The sequence below is a fragment of the Pantherophis guttatus genome, chromosome 1 (assembly GCF_059756535.1).
Source record: "Pantherophis guttatus breed Tessera chromosome 1, ASM5975653v1, whole genome shotgun sequence".
Taxonomy (NCBI): Eukaryota; Metazoa; Chordata; class Lepidosauria; order Squamata; family Colubridae; genus Pantherophis; species Pantherophis guttatus.
This window is the reverse complement of record NC_142063.1, coordinates 262,816,386-262,833,857: the sequence shown is the minus strand read 5'-3', so window position 1 is coordinate 262,833,857 and position 17,472 is coordinate 262,816,386. Positions and strand designations below refer to the sequence as shown.

Below are 17,472 nucleotides of genomic sequence, written 5' to 3'. Positions count from 1 at the left end.
CGTTTTCACACTTAATGACTGTTGCAGCATCCCCATGGTCACATGATCAAAATTCCAATGCTTGGCAACTGGTTCACATTTATGACAGTTGCAATGTCTCAGAGTCATGCGATCACCTTTTCAACTTGATAAAGCAAAGTCAATGGGGAAGACAGATTCACTTAACTGCTACTAACTGTTACTAACTGAATAACTGCAGGGATTCACTTAACAACTGTGGTAAGGAAGATCATGAAACGGGGCAAAACTCACTTAGCAACTGTCTCAGTAACAAATTTTGGGGTCAGTTGTGGTTGTAAGTCGAGGACTATCTATACATGCATACACAATTCTTAGGGAAAGCTATTTTGTGCAACAACATTACCACATTAATTTAGCATATAATTTAGTGGGACATGTAACTTGCTTGGAAGCCAGCCTCCCCGCACCCGCTCCCCAAAAGAAACCTTTATGTAAAAATAATCACTGCTCTGTGAGGGAAAATCAAGACCTAATTCTAATGGCCAAGAAGTCAAAGATGACGGGAGCTTCATTAACTACATTCACTGGGAGCCTACAATCAGATTCTTTCACACAAAACAATTGTGCAGAATTATGCCTTAATAGTTTGCTTCAACTGTCAGCTTTTACCAGACATAATCGGGGAGTGAGGGTGAACAAAAATGAGCCATTTAATAACTTCCCTGGTATTGTAAGCTGGCGGTTGCAGTGGTTTTGATGCAGCAGTTTATCAATGGAACATGCAATCCTGATCAGTATTTCAGTTCCTTCCATTCGTTTTCATGTGTATATATGCCACTAGCGTGCAGTTCTGTGCATGACACGTGTCAGTGGTGTTGCCATGGTTTCAGGAGGAATGGCTGTCATCACTGGTATATTTTCAAATTTGCCAGACTTCTCCATTTTTTCACTGAAAGCTCTTTGGATCCTAAGTTTTCTTGACATTACGTTGGAACTTATATTTCTTGACATGATTTGAGTGCTAGGAAAGGACTACCACTGCATTCCCTGAAAAAAGGTAGAAATAATGAAAACATAATTTTAAGAAAACTGACTGGCAGAAGAGTTTGAAAGTAGAACAAATGAGTTTTCAAGCCAAAAAAAAAAAAAAATGCAGGGAAAGAGCAGGCACAGAAGTTAAAAAGAACTTTAGTAGTTGGAGGAAAAATAAGATGATCTCAGACAGCTTAAAGAATTCATGCAGAGCTGTAAACTGCAGGAGAGCAGTTTTGACTGGAACTAAGAAATGGAAAATGATGTTTTGGAGCATAGTTTTTGCTTCCTGGCGAGTGGACATAGTGACTGGCAGAAGACTGGCTAATTCAACCATTTATATGGGAAGAATAAATTCCATCCATTGAAAGTTTAGAAGGGAATGTTCATTAAAAATGGAAATAGCATTGAAATCTTTGCACGGTTGTTGCACAGAAAGAACAAGAAAAACAAAGCATGTTATATAATCAAAACTGCATCTGATTGTTATTCATGAGCTCACTCATTTATTCAGGTTAAAATTATTTATAAAAGAAAGTTTAGGGTGTTTTCTACATCTGGTTTTTTTTTCTTTTAAAAAAAATGTCCAAAACACAATTATGGCAGAACTCTGGTCTCTTCAATTTAAACTATACCAAAGGGGGCGGGGGGGGGGGGAAGGTACAGGAGAACAGACTGGATGTCTTCAGTGGAGCATACTGTCATTCGTGCCTTGGAACTTCTCAGATAAGGCGAGGCACAATCCTTGAAGTCCTTCCATATCCGATTCACTGAAGACAAATTCTACAGAAGAATTCACAGCAGACTTTCCTGAGGGAAGAATGCAAATGCATCATGTTAAACTTACAACTGTTGGTTCCAGATATTCAAGTCAGAACTTAGAAACCTACCAAAATCGGGCTGATCATGAGAGCAAAGAGAACTTTAGATGTCCTGTGACCTATGGCTATCCATTAGTGCTATGGTGCAGGATGCTGGCTGCCAACATTTGCTGAGTCAGCCTTGGGTCTGCAAATCTCCCAAGTGTGTATGGCTGGCATTTCTGTCCTGTTACATGGGAACGTGGTTCACTTTAATGCTGCCTCCCTTCCTGCATCAGTCTGACTGATCCCTGCCTATATCATCAATCAATGAATCAATCAATCAATCAGAATAGAGCTAACAGGACCTTGGAAGTCTTCTAGTCCAATCCCTTCTCAAGCAGGAAACCCCATACCATTCAGACCAGTCTTTTATTTAAAACCCCCAGTGATGAAGCACCTACATTTTCTGAAGGTAAGCTGTTCCACTGGTTAATTGTTCTCACTATTAGGAAGTTTCTCCTTAATTCCAGGTTGCTTCTCTTCTTGATTAGTTTCCATCCTGTTTCTTGTCTTGCCTTTTGATGATTCGGAAAATAAGCTGACCCCTTCTTCTTTCTCTTTGTGGCAGCCCTTCAAATATAGATCAGTTAGTTCAGCTGATCTGCTCTGTTTTCCAGGAAACCCTTCAAAAGCCTCTTTTTTTAAAAAAAAAAATCTATGTTCTCTTGTCCCATTAAATAAATAAAATTGGGTTGTTTTCACTGGAGCAGATCTTTAATTCTTATCCCCAAATTAGTTTGGGGAGATTTGAGGACTCTGTGGAGAGAGAAGAGAAGAGAAGAGAAGAGAAGAGAAGAGAAGAGAAGAGAAGAGAAGAGAAGAGAAGAGAAGAGTTGGAAGGGACCTTGGAGGTCTTCTGGTCCAACCCCCTGCTCAGGCAGGAAATCCTTTACCATTTCAGACAAATGGTTGTCCAATCTCTTCTTAAAAACTTCCAGTGTTGGAACATTCACAACTTCTGGAGGCAAGTTGTTCCACTGATTAATTGTTCTAACTGTCTGGAAATCTCCTCTTAGTTCTAAGTTGCTTCTCCCTTTGATTAGTTTCCATCCATTGCTTCTTGTCCTGCCCTCAGGTGCTTTGGAGAATAGCTTAACTCCCTCTTCTTTGTGGCAGCCCCGAGAGATATTGGAACGCTTCTATCATGTCATCCTTAGTCCTTCTTTTCATTAAACTAGAGTTGACCTAGAATGAAACTGGATGAACTGAAGTTCAATTCAGAACTAGATCTCATATTTCTGATCCAACAACTATTGTCATTTAATCATAGAATATCATCACCAGTCCTATTTCCTTCTTTAGTCTTGAGGTCAGTATACTATCTGAAACTCAACTGGACAAATCTCAAATGCAGAGGATCTAGTCTGATCTTGGTGAAACAGTCCAGATTTTATTCTTATCTACATCATGAAAGAGTAGGTTGTACTTACAAAGTGAACAAGTGTTCAAAAGAATCAGTCTCCAGCTAAAAGCTTTCAATCCAATAGCCTCCAGCAATTCAGCACTCAGGATCACAGGCAGAAAATGGCTGGAAGGTGAGCTCGGAACCAAATTTTCTATGCTCTTCCCCCTGTCTGTCTCTTCATCATGCCTTTACTACTCATCAGTGCAACAATTCCTTACTCACTCACCAGCCCTGAAACTTCCTTTCCACATTACTCCAGTCCAGTCTCCATTTCTAATTTTCTTCCTTCTTCCTCTATCTAGTTGAGGCTATTATATGGATTGACTTTGATGAGGCACCTCAAGCCAAAGAAGCTGTATGTTTACCTTTGTTTAAGTGTGGGGCCAATAACGCTCCTCTTTGTGGATGGACTGCACTTCCAACCTCTCTTCTAGTCCTTTCCTTAGTTAGAAATGAGCTTTTGAGACTCTGAACTCTGTACAGTGCCCTTTCCTTCCAGCCAAGCTGTGCAACCAAGACATTATGGTCCTCTCTTTAGAAAGACAGCCATGTAGTTTCATAAAGCTTTTTAAAGGGATGGTTCCAATAAATCTTCATCAAAGTGAACATCCCTCACCCCTGAAAAATTGCATAGCCCTAATATAGAAACACACACGCACACGCACACACACACACACACTGGATGAAGTTAATTAGATGAACACTAATGAGTCGACATACAAAGGGATTATTGAACTGTGGCCATGTAATTTCCCAGCTAGATTAGAGACAATTGATGTAACAGTAGGATTTAGATGAGCAAAACAGCTTTAATAGGGATTAAGCAGTTGAAATGCAAGAGGCAGAATTGTATATGTGTGGCATAAACAAAATGAAACCATTTAGGTACACAATGGTTGTTGACTAATAACCTGAAAACCATGAAGAAGACTGGTATAAGTAAAGCAGGTAAAGTGAATGCAAATGCATTTGCATTATATTTAAGGACATAGAATTCATCTAGATTACAAGACAAGGGAAAAATGTCACACTTAGAGGAAGATAATACTGCCAAGGAATATTTAATAGATGAAGGAAATTCAAAAAAAACCAGACTAAAAATTCCCTTCGTTCATTTATGATTCACTTTTCTTCCAGAAGCTCTCGAAATATCTATATGAACCAATCACATCTTATTTTTTTTAAACTCAGTAATTTCAGTTCCCATGTTTTTAATGACAGAAGGACATTTTTTTTTCACTTTTTCAGATATTCTGGAGATCCAGCTAAGTATAACTAACCATGGATGGCCAGATTTGAGTGGCGTACAGCTTTCCATTTATTTGTTGTTGTTAGTTGTGAAGTCATGTCCGACCCATCGTGACCCCATGGACAATTTTCCTCCAGGTTTTCCTGTCTTCTACCATCCTCTGGAGTCCATTTAAGCTCATGCCTACTGCTTCAGTGACTCCATCCAGCCACCTCGTTCTCTGTCGTCGCCTTCTTCTTTTGCCCTCAATCTTTCCCAGCATTAGGCTCTTCACCAGTGAGTCCTTCCTTCTCATTAGGTGGCCAAAGCATTTGAGTTTCATCTTTAGGATCTGGCCTTCTAAAGAGCAGTCAGGGTTGATCTCCTCTAGGACTGAGCGGTTTGATCGCCTTGCAATCCAAGGGACTCGCATGAGTCTTCTCCAGCACCATAGTTCAAAGGCCTCAATACTTAGGTGTTAAGGATATTGTTGTATTAACAACCAGCAGAGCATAGAGCACATGGAAATGGTGCTGAGAGCAACAATGAATAAAATACATATAAACTGGTTTATCAAAGTTTTTACTTTGTAGTGAAAAACAATCTCATAGTCTTTAATCAACCCAAGTCTTAGCCAATCATAATCAGTCCAGAGATACAAAATTCTTCTTACCAGTTTGTAGTAAAAGGATCAAACGAGAACAATATAAAAAGTTCTTAAAAACAGAATAAATAAACCATGATCACATTAGACCATGTAAAAGATCAAGTAGAAAATACAAAACAAGAGTAGGTAATAAATAGTAGCAAATTCACGCTGATAACAGGTCACGATGGTGGCCTGTCCACACTGACTACATTCAAGCTCTCCTTAAATACAGTTACTACAGAGCTTATCCAATCAGGATACAATGACTCAGCATTACAATGACTCAGCAGTACTTTTTAAAGTCATAGAATATATATTCATCATATTAGCTTATATATTGCCTGGCCAACCTGTTAGGCATGCACCATATCCTAACATTAGGCGCTCAGCTTTTCTTATGATCCAACTTTCACAGCCATACATTGCAACAGGGAAAAACATAGCCTTGACTATACGCACTTTTGTTGGCAGGGTGATGTCTTTGCTTTTTAGTATGCTGTCTAGATTTGCCATAGCTTTCCTCCCCAGGAGCAAGCATCTTTTAATTTCTTGGCTGCAGTCCCCCATCTGTGGTGATCTTGGAGCCCAGGAAAATAAAATCTGTCACTACCTCCATTTCTTCTCCATCTATTTGCCAGGAATTGAGAGGGCCAGATGCCATGATCTTAGGTTTCTTAATGTTGAGTTTCAAGCCAACTTTTGTACTTTCCTTTTTCACCCGCATCAAGAGGCTCTTTAGTTCCTCTTCACTTTCTGCCTTTCTATTTATATGCCCTACCAAATAACATGTGACTTTGTGATATTTATTTTGCAGCTTTCTATTTGATACCTGCGCTTCAAGAAAAACTAGAAAGATAGTTAGGAGACACCTATTAGATAAACAATTCTGTGGCCAAAGGTATGCTGCAGGGGTGGGTTCTAAATTTTTTTACTACTGGTTCTGTGGGCGTGGCTTATTTTGTGGGCGTGGCTTGGTGGGGGATAATGTGATGGTGGGCGTGGCCAACTTTTTTTTTTTTACTTTTAAAAGCATTTTTTCTACAACCTTAAGAGGTTGCAGAAAAAAATGCTTTTAAAAGCCTCTGACCATTAGGCAACTCAGCTGGGATCGCCAGAGGTTTTTAAAGGCATTTTGTTTCCTACAACCTCTTTGGCCAAAGAAGTTGTAGAAAAAATGCTTTTAAAAGCCTCTGACGATCCCAGATGAGCCGCACGATCATCAGAGACTTTTTTGTTTTACTTTTAAAAGCATTTTTTTGGCCGAAGAGGTTGTAGAAAAAATGCTTTTAAAAGTAAAAAAAAAAGCCTCTGATGAGGTGGGCGAGGTAAGCAAGGAGCGACTGGGCCGGGGACCTGTTTGGAGGTGTGGCCAACCAATGTTATTACCAGTTCTCCGAACTGCTACAAATTTTTACTACCATTTCTTGCGAACCGGTGCGAACCGGGAGCAACCCAGCACTGGTATGCTGAGGGTAATGAATGTCCCTAGCTTGAATATCATGCAATTGCCCTAAGTGAGCAGGTCTACCAATTTGAGAAGGGGAAAGGAAATGGATGGGGATGAAGAAGGGTTTTTTTAAAATCACAGTTTTAGTTAATATAATGTTCACACACCTCACTTTCTGACATTTACAGTAAACAGATGTCTTTTTGATCAAAAGAACCAGCTGTGGCGGTAAGATAAAGCAAATATTTTGACAATGAGGTGGACTCATGAGGGAGTGGGGCAGTGGTGGGCTTCAATTTTTTTTATTATTGGTTCTGTGGGTGTGGCTTGGTGGGCGTAGCAGGGGAAAGATACTGTAAAAGCTCCATTCTCACCCCACTCCAAGGGAAGTTTACTGCAAAATCCCCACTTCCTCCCGATCAGCTGGGACTTGGGAGGCAGAGAATAGATGGGGGCGGAGCCAGTCAGAATTTTTACCACCGGTTTGCCGAACTACTCAAAATTTCCACTACCGGTTCTCCAGAACTGGTCAGAACCTGCTGAAACCCACCTCTGGAGTGGAGTATGTTTCTTTCTACTGAAAAGATCACTTTTGTGCAGACTCTCAGTCTTTGCCTTTTTAGTTCTAGAGGTGAGATGTATTTTTTAAAGCTGCCTTAAAAAAAATCATTTGTCTTCCTCCTCTTTCCCATGGCGAAAGATGGAAGGACTGCAATATTTGGGGGTGTTGGTTTTTCAGGGAAAAAAAAAAACGTTGTTCTTACCATTACCATCACAATTAGCACATACCTATTTTTCACGTTCATTGTGGTGCATACAGTATGTAAGCCTGATCTTTTAAGAAATTCCTAAGAAATAATTTAGGACTCAGCCTAAATCATCTCCCAGCTTCCTTTTCCTCACTAAGGCTTCATTGCATCTTATAGCCTCACCCAACTGTCTCTGCAGTGTATTGGAGCCTATCTCCATTACTGCTATATTGACACGACAATGTTGGATGATAGTAGAAGATGTTACAAATCACTAATGTGGAAATGGTTTTTAATTTGTCACTGGGAAAACAGCTCAAGCCGGGAGCCAAGCAGAAGAAGGGGACAAATATGCAATTACTTTAGTGACATGTGTTTCGGCTTGATTACAAGCCAAGTTGCAGCAGGGTAGCCTTCTCCAATGAATGCTCTGAAACTATTTTAAATTATAACAACCATCAATCCTTGACTGAAGATGTGGTGCATTTAATCTGAAGGGTATCAAGCTGGAGAAGATTGTATCAGATGTAGAATCCAGAGAGAAAAATGAAAATGTTTCTAAACTAAAGGATTTGAAATGGGTAAGGACATTGACATCGGTAAGAATATTGAAATAGGTAAAAATATTAATCAGCATTCTGAGAGCTGATGGGAAGCGTCAAAGTGGCAAGGAGAAGAGGAAAGTCTTTTAAAGCATGTTATAGGGCCGTGATCGCGAACTTATGGCACACGTGCCACAGGTGGCACGCAGAGCTGTATCTGTGGGCACGCAAGCATTGCCCTAGCTCAGCTCCAGCATGCATGCACGCACCAGCCAGCTGATTTTCGGGCCTTCCAGGCCCACCGGAAGTTGGGAAATGGGCTGTTTCTGGCCTCCGGAGGCCTCCAGGGCGTGGGGAAGGCTGTTTTCACCCTCCCCAGGCTCCTAGAAAGCCTCTGGAGCCTGGGGAGGGAGAAAATCGGGCCTTCCGGTCCCACCAGAAGTTGGGAAATGGGCCATTTCTGGCCTCTGGAGGGCATTCAGGGGGGTGGGGAAGGTCGTTTTCGCCCTCCCCAGGCTCCAAGAAAGCCTCTGGAGCCGGGGGGAGGGTGAAAAACAGGCCTATCGGGCCCACCATGCCATCACGTGCCAAAAGTGGGGGGCACAGGGGGACGGGGTGCATTGAATTATGAGTGTGGGTATGCACATGCACAACCCCCCGTGCTCCCCCCACTTTTGGCACGCAACAGCCAAAAGGTTAGCCATCACTGTTATAGGGAGTTGATGAAAGAGTAATTGGAGAAGAAAGAAGATACATGTGGCCATCACAAAATAACAAGATAGATGAAGTTATGAAGTGTGTAGCTGCTGCTGCTGCTGCTGCTGCTCCTCCTCCTCCTCCTCCTCCTCCCACAATGTAAGGTTTACTTTTCAGATCTACGAATGGTATTTCACATGGTTGAACATAGCAGCCAGAGAACCGCCAAATCCTACTCCTGGCTGGCCCCGCCCATCCCGCCTCTCCCAGGAGTCCCAAGGGTAAACTTATCATGTTCACATTAATTCTGTCCTGCCACTTTTGTTTTAGTTTCCTGCATGGACATTTGTCTTCACTGTTAGTGGTAGGAGATGAAGGCAACAATATGGGGTGCTGCTCGTAGAATGTAGGCAATTTTCCCTTTATTTTTCCTGTTATTGATGTAATGCCCAGCTACTGCTTGGCCGTATTATTGCTGACGTGGTCAAGAAGGGAAGTGCCTAATGACCAGTGCAGCACGTGCATCTTTATGGCATTTAAAGGACAGTCAGTATTTTTGGTAGCCAGCACTCAGACCCATTCAGTGGTAGTAGGCAGATGATCATTCCGTACACTTTTTAATTTAGTTGAATTTAGTTGAGTGCTCTTATTGTACAGCATTCCAGTGACCTCCTTCTACTTCAGCTATGTTCAGGGGTGGGCTGCTGGGGGTTCGCAGGGATTTGGAAGAACCTCTAGCTAAGATTCTGTGCAGTTCAGAGAACCCCCAAATCCCACTCCTGGCTGGCCCCCCCATCCCGCCCCTCCCAGGAGTCCCCAAGCAGCCCATTTTGGATGCAGGTAAGTGCAGGGCGCACACGGAGGCTCGGAGAGGGCAAAAAATGGGCCTATTGGAAGTTCAGGAAGGCCAGAAACAGGCCTCCAGAGGCCTCTGGAGCCTGGAGAAGCTTTTGCCCTCCCAGAGGCTCGAGGAAAGCCTCCGGAGCCCGGGGAAGGCAAAAAGGCCCCCACCTGGCCGTGGTGCAGGAGACTGACTAGGCCACGCCCACCATGGCCATGCCCACCCAGCAACCAGGCAGAGAACCCCTTGCTAAAATTTTTGAAGCCCACTCCTGGCCATGTTGCATTAACCCTCAAAAAGTACTTTGTCATTATTGCTGCAGTCACCTTGCAGATGGGATCCTAATAACAGGAAGAGTTTGGCTTCATTTGTGAAGATTATAACAACATGCCAGAGAAATCATCTCTGATGGTTAACATTTAAATGTTAATCTACACATCCACGTTTTCTTTCATTACTGTGGGATTCAATCTGAGTCAGTCTACACATTCCGGTAGAGAGGAGTTCCCTGAGAATGGACTCCAGCATGAGTCCAAAAGCTTGTAAGACTAAACCTCTGATCCTGGTGACCACTCCAGACTGGATCCAGCAACATCATTCTGGGACATGTATATTTGCCTTCATTCTTTCATTAGTAATATAAAAATGTAATAACCATGAAGAGATATTTTATTACTGTTTCTTCAATAATTTACTCTCATACTGACTGTTCCTAATGTATTTGACTACGTGTTTTTTTTTCCTCTGTTCAATATTCTCTTGCTATGCTTTCATTGAATCCTTGGCTCCATGAAAGGGGTTGTTTGTCACAATAAGAAACAATAATATGTAATGCTCTTCCCAGAAACACTGAAGATTGAGAGAGCATTACTGCATCATCTGCCTACAGCAGCATTCCAAGATGTTTGCCAGTTTGGGTAGATGGTAATCTAGGTTATCTAGGTGAGGAATTGATCAGCTAATATATAAATTAAACAATAGCCTCCTCCCACTTATGACTTCATGACTATAACTTTGTTGCTTGTATCCTTACAATTTATATTGATAGTGATGGTTTTCTAGTATTATTTGATTGCTTATTTGTGTTGTGGCTCCGTTGCCTGAGCCTGGGCTATCGACAGATGCAGACTCTGAGAGTGAGGGAGAGGAGTTGGCAAGGCCTCCCTCTCCAGGACCCTCCTCTCTGGCAATGCCTCCGGAGGACACCGAAGGCCAAAAGATAGGCTCAGAGCCAAGCACGTCCCCACAGCCACAGGTGGACAGCGACGAAGAAGATAAGTGCTGGCTGGACCCTCGCAGAGGCGCAGGGAGAAGCGTGCGCAGCAGAGGGGAAGGCGTGCCAGAGATTAGCTGAGTCACTGGACCACACCCCACAGGGTATAAATGTGGGTGTGGTGGCTGGTTCAGTTTGTGACGAGCAAAAACTGGAAATAATCCATGATCTCTGCGTTACTGGACTTTGCCTGCTTTATCGGACTGCATTTGGATTAATCCTTGTATTGTTGAATCTCTGCCTGTTTTATCGGAATGCTTGCAGTCTAATCTTTGTTTTGTGTGAGTAAAGTCTGAATTGGCAGCTAGCCACTGGGCTGCTGCCAGTTTTATCTTCAAAGAGTTTTGTCATGTGGTTTATTAACTCCGGGCCGTCTGTGGGGGTGCGTGTGTGGTACGGGGACAGAACAATTTGTACCCTATGACTATCATTAAGTGTTGTAACTTATGATTCTTGACGAATGTCTCTTCTCTTTTTATGTACACTGAGAGCATATGCACCAAAGACAAATTCCTTGTGTGTCCAATCACACTTGGCCAATAAAAAATTCTATTCTATTCTATTCTATTCTATTCTATTCTATTCTATTCTATTCTATTCTATTCTATTCTATTCTATTCAGAAGTGGGAATTTGTGAACTGCCATTCTGAAAGGGAGATTCCAGAAGATCCCATGTAATGAGCCCCTTTGTTGCAGCAACTCATCAGCTATTAAAATATACTTTCTAATCCTACCACAAATACAAACTTATTATATCTTTATTAACATCACTCATAGTTATAACTTATAACTTTATTAACTATGAGGTACCTTAGCTACCTCACAGCTGATCAGAATAACATACTCCCTTTTATTATCACCAAATTCTGCTTCATAGTGGCAAGACAAATTAGGACCTTACTTGAGCAAAATAAAGTACTCTGCCATTGACTTTGATCTTGGTTCCCTGAAGTGTTTGTTTATTTTCAGATTTTTAAAAAAGAGTGTGAAACGTTTTGCTTCCTCAGCTTCTCAAGCAGATTTGTCTTGCTTAAAAAAAAATCTAAGAAACCTTCAACAGTTAAAATTGGCTAAAAAAACCACCTTTCATACTTACTGCAGGTAAGGAGATATGGTAAACATTCTTATTAAATTAGGTTGACAGTTTCTCATCTTCATCTTCATCCAGTTCAGGCATCCAAAGATACCTGTTTGGTTGACACCTCTGCCAACTTTTAAGGGCAGTAGTTTTTAGTATCTAGTTTGATTATTGTGCTTCAGGCAATGCCTTTGTAGAACATCAGGCTGGGGAAACCTATTTCAAACTGAGGATCTGACACAAAGGCCAACTTGAGCATAACCCCTGATAAGTGGCTTAGTGCTTTGGTGCTGAACTGAAGATAGGGAAAACAAAAAGCAATGCAGTATAACCCCTAGCGTATCAGAAATTATGTCGAGATTGGCAGACAGCAGATTTGCTAACTACCTAACACTAACCAAGAGTTGCATTGAATACTTGTTCTCTTCTAAACTCAGTTCAAGAACCTAGTGAGAAATTATAAAACCATGACAGGGGTTGGAGCTTAAGTTTTAGGGAGGGAAATGCTTCTCCCTCTACCTGCCTGTGCTTTAATCTCAAGACAGTCTGATTTCATTATCACACTGAACCAAATAATGTGTTGAAGAGGTTGGCCTGAATAGAATAGAATAGAATAGAATAGAATAGAATAGAATAGAATAGAATAGAATAGAATAGAATAGAATAGAATAGAATAGAATAACAGAGTTGGAAGGGACCTTGGAGGTCTTCTAGTCAATCCCCTGCCTAGGCAGGAAACCCTACACCACTTCAGACAAATAATTATCCAACATCTTAAAAAAGTCCAGTGTTCGAGCATTCACAATTTCTGAAGGCAAGTTGTTCCACTGATTAATTGTTCCTGTCAGGAAATTTCTCCTTCATTCTAGATTGCTTCTCTCCTTGATTAGTTTCCACCCATTGCTTCTTGTCCTACCCTCAAGTGCTATTAGTGAAGTTCAGTAAATGGTGACACAACTGTATTCTCCATGGTTAATGGAGAATATGGACAAATATGGAAGATTCTGCCTTCCCTGTAAGAAGCCAATTTTGTCACTATTTCAACAACTATGTAGGAGGACCAAACTGTTTCATCAGGTAATGAGATATGCTAAAGTCATTTCTGAGAACATCCATGATCATTCTCATTAAATTTCAACTGCAACAAACCACCTACCCATCATTATAATAAGCCCGTGTGGTTTAATTATCATCACTATGAGGCACAATTACATAAGGCTTCAATTAATTTCTATTATTTGTTAACAGCTTCTGAATTAATTGGGTCGGCAAGGCTGTACAATGAGTAAATAACTTTACAAGTATTATGTACTATTTGATACACAAATTTGGTACATTTTGGGCAGATCCTCATGTACGATTTTAAAGTAAGAATTTGTGCTATGTGTATGTTTATCCACAAAATACCTAAAAAAATAATAAAAGGAAATAAATTAAATTCTTAGTTCTAATTATAAAAATATGTAAATATTCCACTGAACAATGACATTTTGACATGTTACCATAGATCTCAGATTTTTCATCCATTTGAGAAGCAACCTAGCATTTAAGGGGAAAGGCAATGTTTTAAATTATTCAAAATACCACATTAAACTTGTAGAGAGCAATTTAATAAGTACCAACAGCAAGATATTCAGATTCATTTTCACTGTGAAAATTTGCATGAAATTTGCATTGACACTAAAATGGGAAAATGGGTGAATATATAACATTGGTTATTTTTTTTTCAGAGTTAAGATTCTAAATATGCTCTGACTGCCATCGTGGAGAAAGTTAATCACGACAAAAGCTGCCTGTTTGATGAGACTTACTTCTAAGAACACATGATAGGATTATAGTATCAGTCTCACTAAAGTTAATTCATGAGGTAACTTAATGATCTGAACGTAGGTAATGTGAGTAGAAAATCTGTCTTAAAACAGAAATATAACAGCTTCTGTAGCAAGAGAGGCACTAGGTTCAGGTAATAAAAGTCAGTTAATGTCAACAGAAGCGTATTGCTTCCCTCATCAAATGCAAAACTGTTTTTTAAACGATTTTATAATGGTTCGCCAGCCAGAGTCATTTGTCTGAGATGGGCAGCTGTAGAAATTGAATAAACAAATAAATAAATAAATAAAAACCAGTCTCCATAAAGCAGAGGAAGAATTACTGTCCATGGTTCTGTTTTACTAATTGTTGCAGAAGAGCCAATTGAAAATTCCCATAAATAAATATGGAAAAGGCCTTGGGCCAGAGGTGGGTTTCAGCAGGTTCTGACCAGTTCTGTAGAACCGGTAGCGGAAATTTTGAGTAGTTCAGAGAACCGATAGTAAAAATTCTGACTGGCCTGTTCCCATCTTTTCTCTGCCTCCCAAGTCCCAGCTGATTGAGAGGAAATGGGGATTTTGCAGTATCCTTCCCCTGGATTGCGGAGGGAGATTTTACAGTATCCTTCCCTTGCCACGCCCAAGCCATGCCACGCCCACCAAGCCACAGCCACAGAACCGGTAGTAAAAAATTTTGAAACCCAACCACTGCATTGGGCCCAGGTTTGCAGAAGCCTTTGGACCAAGAAAAGCCAAGTTCTTTGCTCATATAATGGATCACAAGCTCTCAGCATTTTCACCGGCCACAGCTTTCAAGTCCAATATTTAAAAACAAAATTCCCTAGGTGAAATGATGAAACAGTCTTTAAAAATGGCGGTATTATTCACTCTGAAAGATTATCTTTGCTTTTCAGTTTTGGACACTGACATTCCTTAGGAAGCATAATCCATGTGTGATATTTCTATCTTTTTCCATTCAACCTACTACAGTATAGTATAGTACTATATAGTACAGTATAGTTGAAACTGAAAATTAAAAAACTTTTGACACTAAATAAATAGGCATTGATTAAACATTGCGAAACATTAAAAAACAACATTTTAAAGGCACAGCTAGGAGTTGATTCATGTTTTTTATTACAAACCACAGGCGCCTGAATTAACAGTATAATTCTATCATTGGGGTTCTTCTATTAGTTGAAGATCAAATTAATTCTCCCTTGCACAAGCACACCATGCAATGAAAAGCTACCTCACTGTAGTCAGAACCTTCTATTAGTGGAGCACCACTAGCAATGGTTATAGCGAGGGGAAAGTTATCTGATCCAAAGGTATTTATTTGTAGACCTGTTTTATTCCACCATTTTATTCAGACAACATTAAATCATTTGCACCAAATGCATAGAGAAGATTAGCATAGCAGGGAGTAAATGAGCCCAATGTTTGTGCCCATCAAGATGTGCCTGAGAAAGTAGGAGAAGAAAAGGGCCAAGAGGATATAGTATGTGCCGGTAGCTGTAGTGAATCAGATTCTCTAGCAGGAATGCCCTGGTCCTAGCTGGACAATGAACCTGAGAGCCTCTTCATGCAAAATATGTGTTAATGCTGGATGGATCTAACCCAATAACTCACAGGAGACAATGGTATCTCTTCATTGATTCTTTATTCTAGGCCTGGAGTCTTCCTAGGCCCTATTCAGGGTAAAGGTCACTGACCTCTGTCTTGTCTTTGCAGGCACACATCTGGAACTGCTGGATGCCCACGTGTCCCCTTTTATATACCAGGGGAGGAGTCTGAGGTAAGGGGGTATGATGGGATATGGGGAGGTGCCAGCCCCTGCCCGGGAGAATTAGACATTTACCCTGACAATATGTATTCTAAAAAAATCAGGAGGAAGTAATCATGAGTTTCTACGGAGATTCTCAATCATCCAGGTCATGGTTGTCCCAAAGATGCTTTTCCAAAAGGCAACTGGACTTTCCAGTTTTTCTTTGAAGAAGCCTCTTGATGAGAAACAAAATGTCCAGTTGCCTCTTGGAAAAAGCACCTTTAGAATAATCATGAGTTTAAATCACAAATGATCTGAGTGGCTCAACTTGTTTCCAAGAAATCTTGTGCAGAAATGAACAGATTAACTACGATGATAAAAGAAAGAGAAGATTCAGAATACTTTAAGATATGGAATCAATTTTACTATTGGTTAGAAAAGAGATGTAAAGAAGCTTTAAAAGAGATTGATAAAAAATGTTATAATTAGAATACTATATTAGTGGAAAACTTTTGTAATGGACTTGGCAAGAATGAAGATAGAAGAGATAATAGAAGAAAAGAAGTTTTTGGAGATAACACCGAGATGTCACATGGAAGCAATGAATGATGTACTAAATGTTTGTTTGTCTTAAAAAATAAAATAAAATAAAATAAAATAAAATAAAATAAAATAAAATAAAATAAAATAAAATAAAATAAAATAAAATAAAATAAAATAAAATAAAATAAAATAAAATAAAATAAAATAAAATAAAATAAAATAAAATAAAATAAAATAAAATAAAATAAAATAAAATAAAATAAAATAAAATAAATCTTCGGGCACTTCAAAAGAACTTTAATCTCCTGCTGCATATGTTCAGAACTCACAGTAGTGTGCTTTTAAGTATCCATTTTGTCAGAAGTTCATCCTATGAAACCTCTCTCTTTCTTTCCCCCATTTTCCTCATGGTTACAGTCAGGTCCAGAAATATTGGGACATCAACACAATTCTAACATCTTTGGCTCTATTCACCACCACAATGGAGTTGGAATGAAACAAACACAATGTGCGTTAACTGCAGACTGTCAGCTTTAATTTGAGGGTATGTACATCCAACTCAGGTGAACGGTGTAGGACTTACAGCAGTTTGTATATGTGCCTCCACTTGTTAAGGGACCAAAAGTAATGGGACAATTGGCTTCTCAGATGTTCCATGGCCAGGTGTGTGATATTCCCTCATTACCCCAATTACAATGTGCAGATAAAAGGCCCAGAGTTCATTTCAAGTGTGCTATTTGCATTTGGAATCTGTTGCTGTCAACTCTCAAGATGAGATCCAAAGAGCTGTCACTATCAGTGAAGCAAGCCATCATTAGGCTAAAGAAACAAAACAAACCCATCAGAGAGATAGCAAGAACATTAGGCGTGGCCAAAACAACTGTTTGAAACATTCTCAAAAAGAAGGAATGCACCGGTGAGCTCAGCAACACCAAAAGACCTGGGAGACCATGGAAAACAAGTGCGGTGGATGACCGAAGAATTCTTTCCCTGGTGAAGAAAACACCCTTCACAACAGTTGGCCAGATCAAGAACACTCTCCAGGAGGTAGGTATATGTGTGTCAAAGTCAACAATCAAGAGAAGACTTCACCAGAGTGAATACAGAGGGTTCACCACAAGATGTAAACCATTGTGGTGGTGTATAGAGCCAAAGATGTTAGAATTGTGTCGATGTCCCAATATTTCTGGACTTGACTGTAAATCCAAATGGTCTTGGTTTGCCTATAAACTTTTCAGTAGACAGCTTTGAAGAACATGTGGTTTGCCAGAACTACAGACAAACCCCTGAAGATCACAACCCACCAAGTCAATGCTTCATTCATGTGAATTGAAAGGGCGCCAGTCCAATCGAGTTTATGAATTGGCTGCATATTTCTCTATAGCTGATCAGTATGCACTGATTGGTGAGACCTTAATAAATTGCAAATCCTATTCTAGCATGCAGTTAAAGCAAATGAATTTTACCTCCAAGGTTTGTTATTAGCCTTGGCTTATATCCAGGCTCTAATGTGGTGAATATCCTTATGTGCTTAACCGTGGCATTTTTGCCATTCTTTAAATGGCATAAAACTTATAATTTGTCAGCA

At 40.2% G+C, this 17,472-nt stretch overlaps 1 long non-coding RNA gene across 1 annotated transcript; it reads right to left on the bottom strand.

Annotated features, from left to right (window-relative positions):
• Nucleotides 1–1,476: 1,476 nt before the first annotated feature.
• Nucleotides 1,477–5,327, bottom strand: LOC117666404 (uncharacterized). Its single transcript, XR_004591772.2, has 2 exons — nt 5,163–5,327; nt 1,477–1,803 (listed from the first exon to the last, which is right to left on the bottom strand). It is a non-coding gene; the product is annotated as an uncharacterized LOC117666404 (long non-coding RNA).
• Nucleotides 5,328–17,472: the final 12,145 nt, after the last annotated feature.